The sequence below is a fragment of the Silene latifolia genome, chromosome Y, assembly GCF_048544455.1.
Source record: "Silene latifolia isolate original U9 population chromosome Y, ASM4854445v1, whole genome shotgun sequence".
Taxonomy (NCBI): domain Eukaryota; kingdom Viridiplantae; phylum Streptophyta; class Magnoliopsida; order Caryophyllales; family Caryophyllaceae; genus Silene; species Silene latifolia.
This window is the reverse complement of record NC_133538.1, coordinates 261,373,670-261,385,622: the sequence shown is the minus strand read 5'-3', so window position 1 is coordinate 261,385,622 and position 11,953 is coordinate 261,373,670.

The following is an 11,953-nucleotide window of genomic DNA, read 5'->3' as shown; positions in this document are numbered from 1 at the left end:
ATAAGACAATGCATGTTTTAGTTATGGCAATTTAGCGATGCATGCAACATATAAATAAAATGCAAAGGATAAATTAAATCCTAGTATGGCCCTCCTAAAAATAGAAAATCTAATTAACTATTACATATTCGGAAACCAACTCCATTGGTCCCTTGAACTTCGGTTTTAGCACGCATCTCGAGGTAACACCGTCTTTATGTATCGCCTTCTTGAGTGACACCGTCTTCAAGGAACTCCGAAATAATTAAATTACATAACAAATTACATAATTTCCTATTATACATTTGTAATTAAAATAAAATAAATCTATTAAATTACAAAATGGTGATACGAGATCATAATAAATTACAACAGAATCGATATTCCCATACATTTCGGGTAATACCAATTAAAAACTAAGGCCATACTAAGTAAAAATTACATAATTCAAAATTACATCAAATAAATTATGACAATCATAAATAAAATGCAGCATTATAATATGTATGAACATGCCCAATTTATACTAAATCTCCTATAAGGAGCCAATATCATATATTAATCGGTTTTTACGGATTTGCGTGATTCAACCTTTTAAAATCACAAAAAATTACATAAAATCTTATTTATGCACAAGTTAATTACCCTAACCAACTTAGGACTCAAAATTAGTCTCCACTAACTATTTGACTATAATTAACTTATATTTATCAAAATTGTTCATTAGTGGACTCAAAAATTACAATAAAAAGCTATAAACTTCAAATAAATCACAAAAATTTCAAATAAATTTGAAATTTGAAATTTAAACTCATGAAAATTATGGAAAAATACCATGACACTCATAATGTTCAAAAACTTAGGTTAAAATTTTCGAAATTTAACAGGAAAAACAATGTTGCGGTTTATCGGATTTATCAATTATAATCATGAAAACATGAGAAAAATTATATTCATCAACTTTTCAATTTTAGATCTGAAAAAGATAATAAAATGCAACATGTGACGTTTTTCCTTAGTCATGAAGTATGTTTTAGCAATTATTCACTAATTAAGTCACTATTTATGCTATTTTTCATCAAAAATCCATAAATCATGCATGAAGACTTCATTATAGCCTATTATTTTACACACATCTTGTAAAATTTTATGTGACAACATACTAAATTTCTATGACCATATTCGAAATTTATCTCATATTAACCTATTTTTCATTTAAATTCGATTTTTATCATGAAAAATCCATTCTTCGAGCATAAAAACTTCAAAAATTCTAAACATTTCCAGATCATCTAAAAGTAATATATGTGAAAACATATCCAAAAACCACTGGAAAATTCGAAGTTTAGCTAATTTTCGTCCAAAAATGACATTTTTATCATAAAATCTCATTCTAATGCCATTATTAAATAAAATGAACAATAAAAATCCATAAATTAACCAAAATATCCTAAATACATTTTAGGATCAGAAACTTTAACATGCATAAATTAATTTCGTGATATATCATAATAACACAAATTTATAAGTTTTATATGTTAATCGTATAACTCGGAAAAACAATAACCGATTTGCATGCAAACAACCAAAGGCTCTTGATACCGCTTGTTAGAAATCTATATCTCATTACTCAACATATTCTTATATGTTACAAATTAATTTAGTCATAAAACTAATTTAAATCTTATGCATGCAAACTAAATAAGAAGAGATAAAAAAATCAATTTCTCACCATTTAAATTTCGGTCAAATGGGCACCAACAAGATCTCCTTCTTGTTAGTTCTTGAGCTTTCCAATATTGGATGAACATTCATGACTTCAAAATAGAAGCCCTCCAATTAGTAGCACCCAAGACTATCCCTTAATCCCACAAACTAACTTGTACTAGATATTTATAATGTGGCTTACCTTAAAATTGATTACTAATACTCATATACTACTACTAGTATTATTAGTTATTGATTCATACAAATTAGATTCATAAAAGGGACTTTTATGAAGAACGAGAGAGAGAGAGAGAGAGAGGTATTTTCATAAAAATATGTAAGAATGAAAAAAAAAGAGAAAAATCTCTCTATTTTTGCTCACACAAACCGGTGGCCTCTTGTAGTCTATAGACCATAATTCTTTTCTTTTTGTCTTCACAAGACAAATGTGTAAGCCTTTGTCCATAGTCATGTCACTATCAAGCATATTGGACACATGAATAAGACAAATGGAAAAAGACAAAACATCTCACAATGCCCACTAATTTCGGTTTATGTGTGTAATATAGAGTCCATTTTATTTTTGTCAATTGTACAATTGTATGTCATGTGACATGTGATATGTCTTATGTCATGTTTTAATTTAAAATACATATTTAACAAATTAAATATCATTTACAAATTAAATAAATCATATTTAACAAATTGACTAGTAATTTAAAATTAATTTCTCATAAAATGGTCATTTAATTACTAGCTAGTATAATTCACAACATCTTGTAATTATAACTGACTTATCATTCTCATCTCGCGTGTTTCGCAAACACTGATTAATTTTAGTAATATAACTTCTTAAATTACTAAATAAAATCTTATTTAATCACATTATAATAAGATGTCATTTTTTCTCTTATGGTAATAATTTGTTCAATTTTATGGAATTAATTAATCTGTATCGGTATACAATTAATTAACCTTTTCAATTAAGGGAAACTTCCTTTAGGTGTGACCTCAAGGGATCAACTGATCACCACCGTCGCACGACAGTAATGTCAAACTCTAGCCAGCCAATCATTACCGATATGTGTGGACCAGTTGACTATATATGTAATGTATCATCCCTTTCGTATTCTTGTAATGAGATTTAAATATGTGATTAATATGATCGACAATTTGTGATCGCATTATTGTCGGAGGACATATATTCCAACAGTTTCGAATCCCAAAACCGAGAACATGCTTTGAGAAATAATGATTGCACCTTGACTTGACGGAGCACCAATAATTGACCAACTCCCATGCAAATGAGTTGATACTTTTCGGGAGGCGACAAATCTCGGCACCATTGTCGCAACGCATTCTCAAAGGTATCCATGAAATATTTTTGGGGAAGAAGAAGAGGTTTTGTAGAGATGTTTTCCGTGTTTCGGATGATGAAACAATGAAGCACAAACATCACTATTTATACAAAACAATCAGCGCGTTTTTCAGAAGAAAAGGAGAGCTGCTTCCTATCGCCAAGTGGCTCGCGCCTCTTTGGGCCTGTTCTCAGGATTCCTACCTTGAATTATCCCTTTCAAGTTGTGTTTTCTCCTGACACCTCAAACCTTCCGCCGGAATGCTCGCGCCTCTTCAGGATGGTCCAGGACATTTTGTGTTTTCTCACACTCACATTTCCTTGTTTTCAGGTTTTACGAAATCCGACACGGTTTCCATGACGCAACTTTAAACATACGGATTTTTCTTTCATTTTTTAAAAGGGGGGAAGGGCTTGTCGCCCTGATCCGTGACGAATCATTTCCATATCGGTCGAAATTACGAAAAATTTTCGCTTTTTCGCACTTTTTCCAGCAAAAATAAAATCGGAAATCGATAACACGACATCAGTTTTCCTCAAAATTCAAGCACTCACAAATCCGAGTCTTAATCTCAGAAAAATCAAAAACCAAATACATTCTAAAAAAATCTATTCTAAAATTCACTCCTGGCGGTTTGAGTTTGAATTTTTTTGAGTCACAAATCAATTTCAACAATTTCGATGCAATTTAATTCAAGACACGAGTTAATTGCTCAATTTTCAAATCAATCCTTTTGAGAAATCCAAACGTGACGACTTGTCGCGGAATTTTCAAAATATCATTTCAAATTTCGAATTTCAATTTTAACTTTGAGCCACCGTGATTAATTTTGCTTTGAAATACTTTCTACGTGTTTGCATTTATGCATATGCACTACCTATTGTCTGTTTTCTACACTAACGATGCAGGAACTAGTGCGAAGCAAAAGGGGAATTGACAGCCGACAACGCTCTTCTGAAACACAACACAAAAAGCCAAAATCACAAAATGAACCACAATCCAAAAACACATATATACAAACCGCCTCACGCAAAATGTAAATATATACAAACAAGAGTCCAAGACACGGACAAGCTACTACAACTACTCAGCACCCCCCGTCGGACCAGTCTCGGTCTCACGAGGAGTCGCAGCCAAGGCAGACACCACCATCTGCTTAGACTTCTTCTCTGGAGAACTCTCTAGCATCTCTTGCTCCATCACGATGCGAAGCTCCTCCACCGCAGCTAACTGAGCCCTGAGAGAGACAATCTCCGCATCTCGGCTCCGCAACGCGTCCTCACGACGCCTCAACTCCTGGTCTCGACTGATGATCCCCAACCTCTGGGCCTCGATCGTCGACCTAGCTGTGTCCACCTCAGCACGGACCCGAGCAAGCTCCGCTGGATCCGCAGTACCCTGCAAAACACAATACAGATCATTAAGATCTAAAAAGTGAAATGCAATACAAAATACACAAAAACAACATACAAAAAGCACCGAGTAACCCGAGCCTCCCTTGCATCCAGGTCGCCAGCAAGTGCCCTCCACCGGTTAGCCATCCGCCACAAAGCCTGATAACTAGCGGTCGTCACCTATAGCCAAGAAGGTCCTTCAATACAATGCAAGGCAAAACATAAATGGAAAAAAAAATGTTCGGGTCAGGAAATCACCCTCAGAACGCTCAACCTCCACTACATGCCAACGTCGGTCACCTCAGCGACCGCAGGCTCTGGCAGGTGCAACTATAGCTCCTCGCCACCCAGCCCCTGAAAGGTGGTCTCCGCCGGGAAAACTGGGGGCCGAGTCATCATCAACACATCGACCCCCTACAATTTGGATCCACAACGAAAGTAATAAACCCTTCCATCAAAGGAGACGATGAAAACAAAGAACAGAGGAAAACACGCCTCGATCGGGTACCAGGCAAGCCTCGACAACCGAAGAGTGTCGTAGTTGACATCCCGCAGTAACAGCTCCTCACCTCCCTGACCGTGAAGGTGCTCCTCAACCTCGTCAGGGGTCGACTCCTAGAACAACACCCTAGGCGGATCGACCGGTACCACGAAAGTCTCAGTAAAGCACTGTCGAGCTAAACGCTCGCCCAGGTACCAAACCGTCTCGATCGCCGTCTCAAGGTACAAATACTGGGAGCTGCGAGGCCGCAAACGCTCCCTGACAATGGCCACCTCTGTGTAGTGCTCCCAAGGCCACCAGACAAACTGCACTCATGGCAAAGCTAATCAACCAACTGGGGGCTTCCTAAGCTACCTAGTCATCATATGTCTATCTATTTCTACAAAGAAGGAGTAAGGAACAAGTACTTATGTCAGCAACTCGAAGGGAGTTCACACGACGCCTGCAGTCCTCGTAAGTCGACTTAATCGACTTCTTCCGAGCCACCGTCCAAGCCCTCATGGCGGGGTAAGTCAAAGGGACGCCACCAGTGGTCTCCGGACGCAGAGAGATGAAGTAAGCATACAACCAAGCCTGTAACCAAACACAGCAAACACAAATCAGCCAATCTTTCAAAAATTGCCAAAAACAAAATAAAAATCAAAACTACCAAAAGACGCTCGTACCTCCAAGATGAGGCCGGGACCAACCAAAGCAGGGGCACTACCATCCCCCACTGCCTCCGGACGCACCGCTGCGTGCATGTACCGGGTAAAACTCGCCAAGGCCCGCGTAACCCAGTCAAACATACCCAAAGTGTCAAGGTCAGCGAGCAGAGGAAGTACCTTGGTCGACAAGCGCTCACCCTTATCACCAAAGTACGTGGCAACCAAGAAGTACCACAACCAAAACCGCGCCTCCTCCGCGTCAGCTCTAGCCTCAGGCTCCCGACTCGCCAACGGCGCCGGAGCGTAGCCCACCGCTCTCCTTCTGAAGTGGTCTCTCACATACAAGCTCGCGATCAGGTACGGGCTGACGTAAGAAGGCTCGGGCAAAACGGTGCCGATCAGACGAGTAACCGCAGGAGAAGACACCCTCTCCGGTATCTCTGTGAACTCAACAGGCGTCTCGCCACAGGGGAGGCCGGATATCATGGAAAAATCCTCTAAGGTCACACCGACCTCCCCGAACTCCATGTTGAACGACGACGTCGTATCCCAGTACCAATCCAACATGGCACGAATCAGACACAGGTTCGACCTAATCGAAGATCTGTGAATGTCCCGCCAAGCAGCCACCAACGGCCCAAAAGCCGACCTCTCTATCAACGCCCTCGTACCGGCTCAGAGATTGTCGTAGAAGCCTAGATAGGTAGTGAAACCTGAGAAAGTCCTCATGGTGCCGATCTCCCGAAATCAAAAACAAACAACGTCAGAACACCTATTCAGGCCTGACACTTCAAAAGCGACGAAAGTTCAATCAAGTGACACAACTTACCAGGCCCTCATGTGCGCGGTAGGAGATGTGCCTGTCCAGTCAAAGCAACAAATAGCTACAATCGAATCCCTCGGCCTAAGCAGGTGCCGCCCGCAGGTTCACCCCCGTGGAGCTCTAACCCGCCTGGCCTCCCAACCCGCGACATGAACGTCGTCCTCTACCGTCTCCGCCCTCCATCTCTTCCGACCACGAGACTCAACGTGATGGATATAAGGCATCTAAACGACCCTAACGACGTTCTGTAACGTCCGTCTGGTCGGTAGAAGAGCCCTCCTCCTCCTGGTAACCCTCCTCCTAGAGGTACCAGCCTCATACCCTGTCTGAGCTCTCTCAACGCCAGCAGCCCCAACAACGGTCCCCTCACGGACCTCAATGGCTCTCTCAGCCATAACAGCCTCCTCGAAGGGCCCCTCCTCCTCAGAAGCATCCTCCACTGTCAGCTGTCACGTCATGCGCACTGGCTGGAGTACTGACCGACCCTGTCCCAAACAAGTTCTCTAAAGCCGCAGCAAGGGACCCAGTAGGTCCCGAACACTCTCCTACAAACAAAGAACATCAGCCGAAATTTCGGCATTACGACGGCGTTAAATGGAAAAATCCAAAAAAACCTGCAAAGCAGAACAAGGGCAATCCCGCCCAAACCCAACCAAACAAAACAATTTACAAAAAACCCACAAAAAACGACTCGCCCTTCTTTTCAAGCAAAAGACGAGTAAAAACAACAACCACAACAAAAATGGCACCCCCAGACCCGCACAAGTTCCGCCAACAAACCAAAATACATTCTCAACACAATGGGGTATTTTCTACAATTCGAAAAGAAAATTTCTACGCCAATTTGAGCACAAACAGGTCAAAATTTCAAAATGCGACCACAAAGAGGCAACGTGATTTTATCACATCTCAAAGCGACCTAGACTACCAATAAGGTCCGTTTCAAAACAAACTGACTCAATTCAAGCCCAAACGGAAGCTTATTTTGTCAGACATGAGACCATCACAGAAGGCAAAAATTCCCATTTTGCCCACAATACCCAACAAAGGTCCACAATGGCAAACATGGTCTTTCTCAACTACAATACAACCTACTGGGACCCATTACCCAAGCAAATAAACTTGGCATTGTGAAATGAGACGGTTTCTTCGCCTCACTCACGTTTTTCGAGCATAGGGGGCGTAAACGGGGACCAAAATCCAAACTAAATGCACCCCTATACTCCTAAACAGGTTTCTAACCTAATGCAATCGTCAATTTCACTCGAAACAAGCTCAATCAAAAACGCCCAAATCGATTTTAAGGGTATCAAATTTCGCCCTAATTCAATCAATCAAAAAGACCAACAAATTCAAATGGATTCAAGAGGAAATACATACCTTGAGATGACATGTTGATGATGATGGCACGAACTCAAGCAAGCAAGAACACCAACAATGGCGATTTGTTAGGGTTTTGTCGAGAGGATGAAGAAGACGAAGTGAGAATGACGAGCAAGCCATTCTCGCGTCTTTTACAGAAAAAAAGAGAAGCCCCTTTACCTCGCCAAGTGGCTCGCGCCTCAATGGGGTGCTCCCTGCTTCATTCAGTGAAACTTTGGGCTTTGGCCCAATTTCCCATAACAAACCTTAAATCTTCGACGACGGCAACATAAACCGTCATTTCAATGACAATAGTGAAAATTCAAATTCACTATTCCTTCAAATGTCAACGGCGGAAACATAAACCGTCACTTCAAAAACAAATAGTGAAATTCGAAATTCACTATTCCTTCAAATGTCAACGGCGGCAACATAAACCGTCACTTCAAAAAAATAATAGTGAAATTCAAAAATTCACTATTTCTATGGTGGCTTCAAGAGTCCGCTATTTCAAAACAAGCCCATCCAACGCGGCTATTCTCACGGTTGATCAACCGACCCCACCATGGCTGTCCAGCCTTACAACGCACAGCAGCTGGCGAGCCCTCCTCATATACGCACCATGGTTGGCAAGCCTTACAACGCACCGCGGCTGGCGAGCCATCCTCATATACGCACCATGGCTGGCGAGCCTTACAACGCACCGCGGCTGGCGAGCCCTCTTCATATACGCACTATGGATGGCGAGCCTTACAACGCACCGCGGTTGGCGAGCCCTCCTCATATACGCACCGCGGCTGGCGATCCCTCCTTATATACGCACCATGGTTGGCAGGCCTTACAACGCACCATGGCTGGCGAGCCTACAATGTGCCACGGCTGGCGAGCCCTCCTCATATGCGCACCATGGCTGACGAGCCTTACAATACACCGCGGCTGGCGAGCCCTCCTCATATACACACCATGGCTGGCGAGCCCTACAATGCACCATGGCTGGCGAGCCCTCCTCATGTAGGCACCATGGCTGGTGAGCCTTACTATGCACCGTGGCTGGCGAGCCCTCCTCATATACGCACCATGGCTGGCGAGCCTTACTACGTACCATGGTTGGCGAGCCTTACTACATGCCATGGCTGGCGAGCCTTACAACACACCGCGGCTGGCGAGCCCTCCTCATGTATGCACCGTGGCTGGCGAGCCTTATAACACACCGCGCCGGACGAGCCCTTTCATATCCGCAACACAGCTGGCGAGCCTTTATCCGCAAGAAAGATACGAACCCATGGACATAACCGAAGATGCCTTAGGTGTGACTCCTTCTTATGGCTGGCGAGCCTTTGTACGTAGTCTAACGGACTTTAAACGACCCACACGGATAGTTGACAGACTCTAAACTCTTCCCAAAGACAAGTCCTTGGCTCGTACCCTCGAGTCGCCTTGGCGTCGCCCTTCCCGACGGTAGGTCCTTGGCCTGAATCCTTTCGAGCCGCCTTGACGTCGCTTGGGTCTCCAGGTTGTAATCTTCGATTGACCTGGGGGCTCTACTTTGACTTTTGCCCTGTCCAAGCCTCATTCAAAGTAGGGGCTATGTAGATACCCAGTATTTTCTAAGACTCCAACAAACACCCGATGATTATCGGAGTACAACATGCTTTGGACTCGCAGCGTTTGATCGATAGTTCGTGTACAACTTTACGTCGGAAAACATTCCAAAACTTTTCAAAAGTACCTAGAGTGTTTAATGTATGACGACGGGGTCGCAATGACACTAACTAGAGTCAAAAACGACACCGGACCAAAAACCGACTCAAAATTCAAATCCCGACTCCAACAACAAGTTAAACACAAAAAACAAACCATTCAAATGGTTCCACGTTAAGATTTCCCGGGATTATGCATGGTCAAGTACCAAACATGTGCATACAAATTCTAGGATAGAACAAATTATGATTGCTTTTGTGTGAAAGCGACAAGACACCTCGAAGAGGTGCGACGTGGCTCGCGCTTCTTTGAGCAGCCTAGGTGGCCACGTCGCTCAAAACTCACACAACCACTCATTCTCCTATAAATACCTCTCAAATGCAACCATTCTAAGGTTACGCGATTGTCCGCCCCCTCATTTCTCCCTTAAAATTCTAGACTCGACTTCCTAAGTCACAATCCGACACGTGTTTGCGACCTACCGATCGTAAACACAAGCCTTACACATTGTTTGGTACCGTCATCGTGCATTAAATCACTTGACCGACCATTTCGACCACTACACCATCACTAAACTTAACAAAACAATCTTTTTACTTACTAAAACGGTTTTGAACCGAGTCTTTTCCGGCCAAACGAGTTGATACACTTACATCGGTTTCTCTCCATAAGCTAAGCATGTAAGTATGAGGGTGCAAAAATCCTTTTTTTTATCATGTATTTACTTGTATCATGACTATAACATGCTAAATCATGCATAACATGGTCCAAAACATAAGAAGAATGAGCCAAAACCGGACTTTTTGGTTGAGGCAGAGGCTACTTACGTAGCACATAGGCTCGCGCCTAAAGCACCCTGCCCAGCCTTAAGTCCAATCCGTGTTTGGTCTCTTCTTTTTCCCTATTTTCATATTTGTAATCGGTTTTTACCATTTCAAGTATTTTCAAACCATTTTCTACAAGTTTTAATCATAAAACATTTTTCACCACCAAATACATTTAAAAGGTATTTTAAAGCCTTTTATTTCATTTCTTTACCTTTTGGAAGGTATTTTAAAGCCTTTTATTTTAAACCCGACATCGAATACCGTAAAAACAATGACGATTATTCAAGTCTCGTTCTTCAAATCAACACAAATACGGCCTAAACGGTCCTTTCAAACAAAAACGGGTTCAAATACCCATCTTTCAACACGTTTTATAAACGTTTTTCAATCGTGAGAACACGTCATATACCGTTGACTGACCCGGGCCTAAACAGGCCACTTCTTTTCCTATTTTCAAACCAGGGGAGACCCCCTTACATCGCCAATAGGCTCGCGCCTATTCTGGCTACCTGATGCACGGTCTGTTCCTCTCCCAGCATTGGTCTAGGACGATCCCGATTCCGGCTAACCCGGATATAGGACGGATCAGACGACTAATTTGCTCATTCAAAAACCGTATTTGCAAAATGCCTTACTAAGACAAATGGATCACGTTATGCGCCATAAACCTAATTGGGTAAATGAATGTTTAATTTCCGTCTTGCATGCAAATCAACCATAAATCCAACTCGACATGTTATACTTGATACTTGGATTAAATCAACCGACTTAGAAAGCCCTCACATGTTAGGTTTAAACTATTGGATGCACATTCATGCATTTAAACCGTTTTATCAACTTTTGCATTCAACCAACCAAGATCGATCAATAGAGGCCGCTACCGCGGGCGGGATTGGGTGTCTAATTAAAGGGATTCCAAATACGTACCTTCACCTCTTACTCAGAAACTTTGGATAGTAGACGACCTTATCAAGGGCGTACGAGAGTCATTCTAGAGATAGGATGCTAAAGAGGGACGATTCCTTATCTTTAGTACCTATGTCAAACACTGCTTTATGCTTCGTTTGACCGAGGTATAAAGTGGATTCGAACCGGTTTCAAGCATCCCACAAATGCTTGGTGGCGACTCCGAACATCTCTAATCGTTTCGAGACCCTTGCCGAGACGGAACCGACCGATCTAAAACGATCCGGTCGAAAGCATATTTTTACGCCGCCGAGCGTGGCTTTCAAAAGACCGTTGTATGTCCACAGATCGGCTGGGCGTGTAGGTAGGCCCACGTCCACAGGTATACTTCAAAAAAAACATGTTGTTGAAGCCCAGTTAGTATAACTACTGCCGATTAGCAAAATAACAGGCGTATGTAAAGTGAAGAATGTCACCTTATGATAGTACCCTGCTGTTGTTTTCTCACTGCTGACTTCTTTCCTTTACCAATAATCTAACCACTGGGAGAATAAAACCTGTCATACACCGAACAAAAGTCTTCGCGAAAAGAATAAAAAATTTGCCATGTTAAGTATTAGTAACGGAAAACGCTACACAATGTCAAAAAGAAGAATACTAACATTCCAATCACAAATCATCGAGGTGGATTTGGGTGAAAAACTTATCAAGTCTTTCGGATAATAGAGGTTCATCCCATTCCAAGGA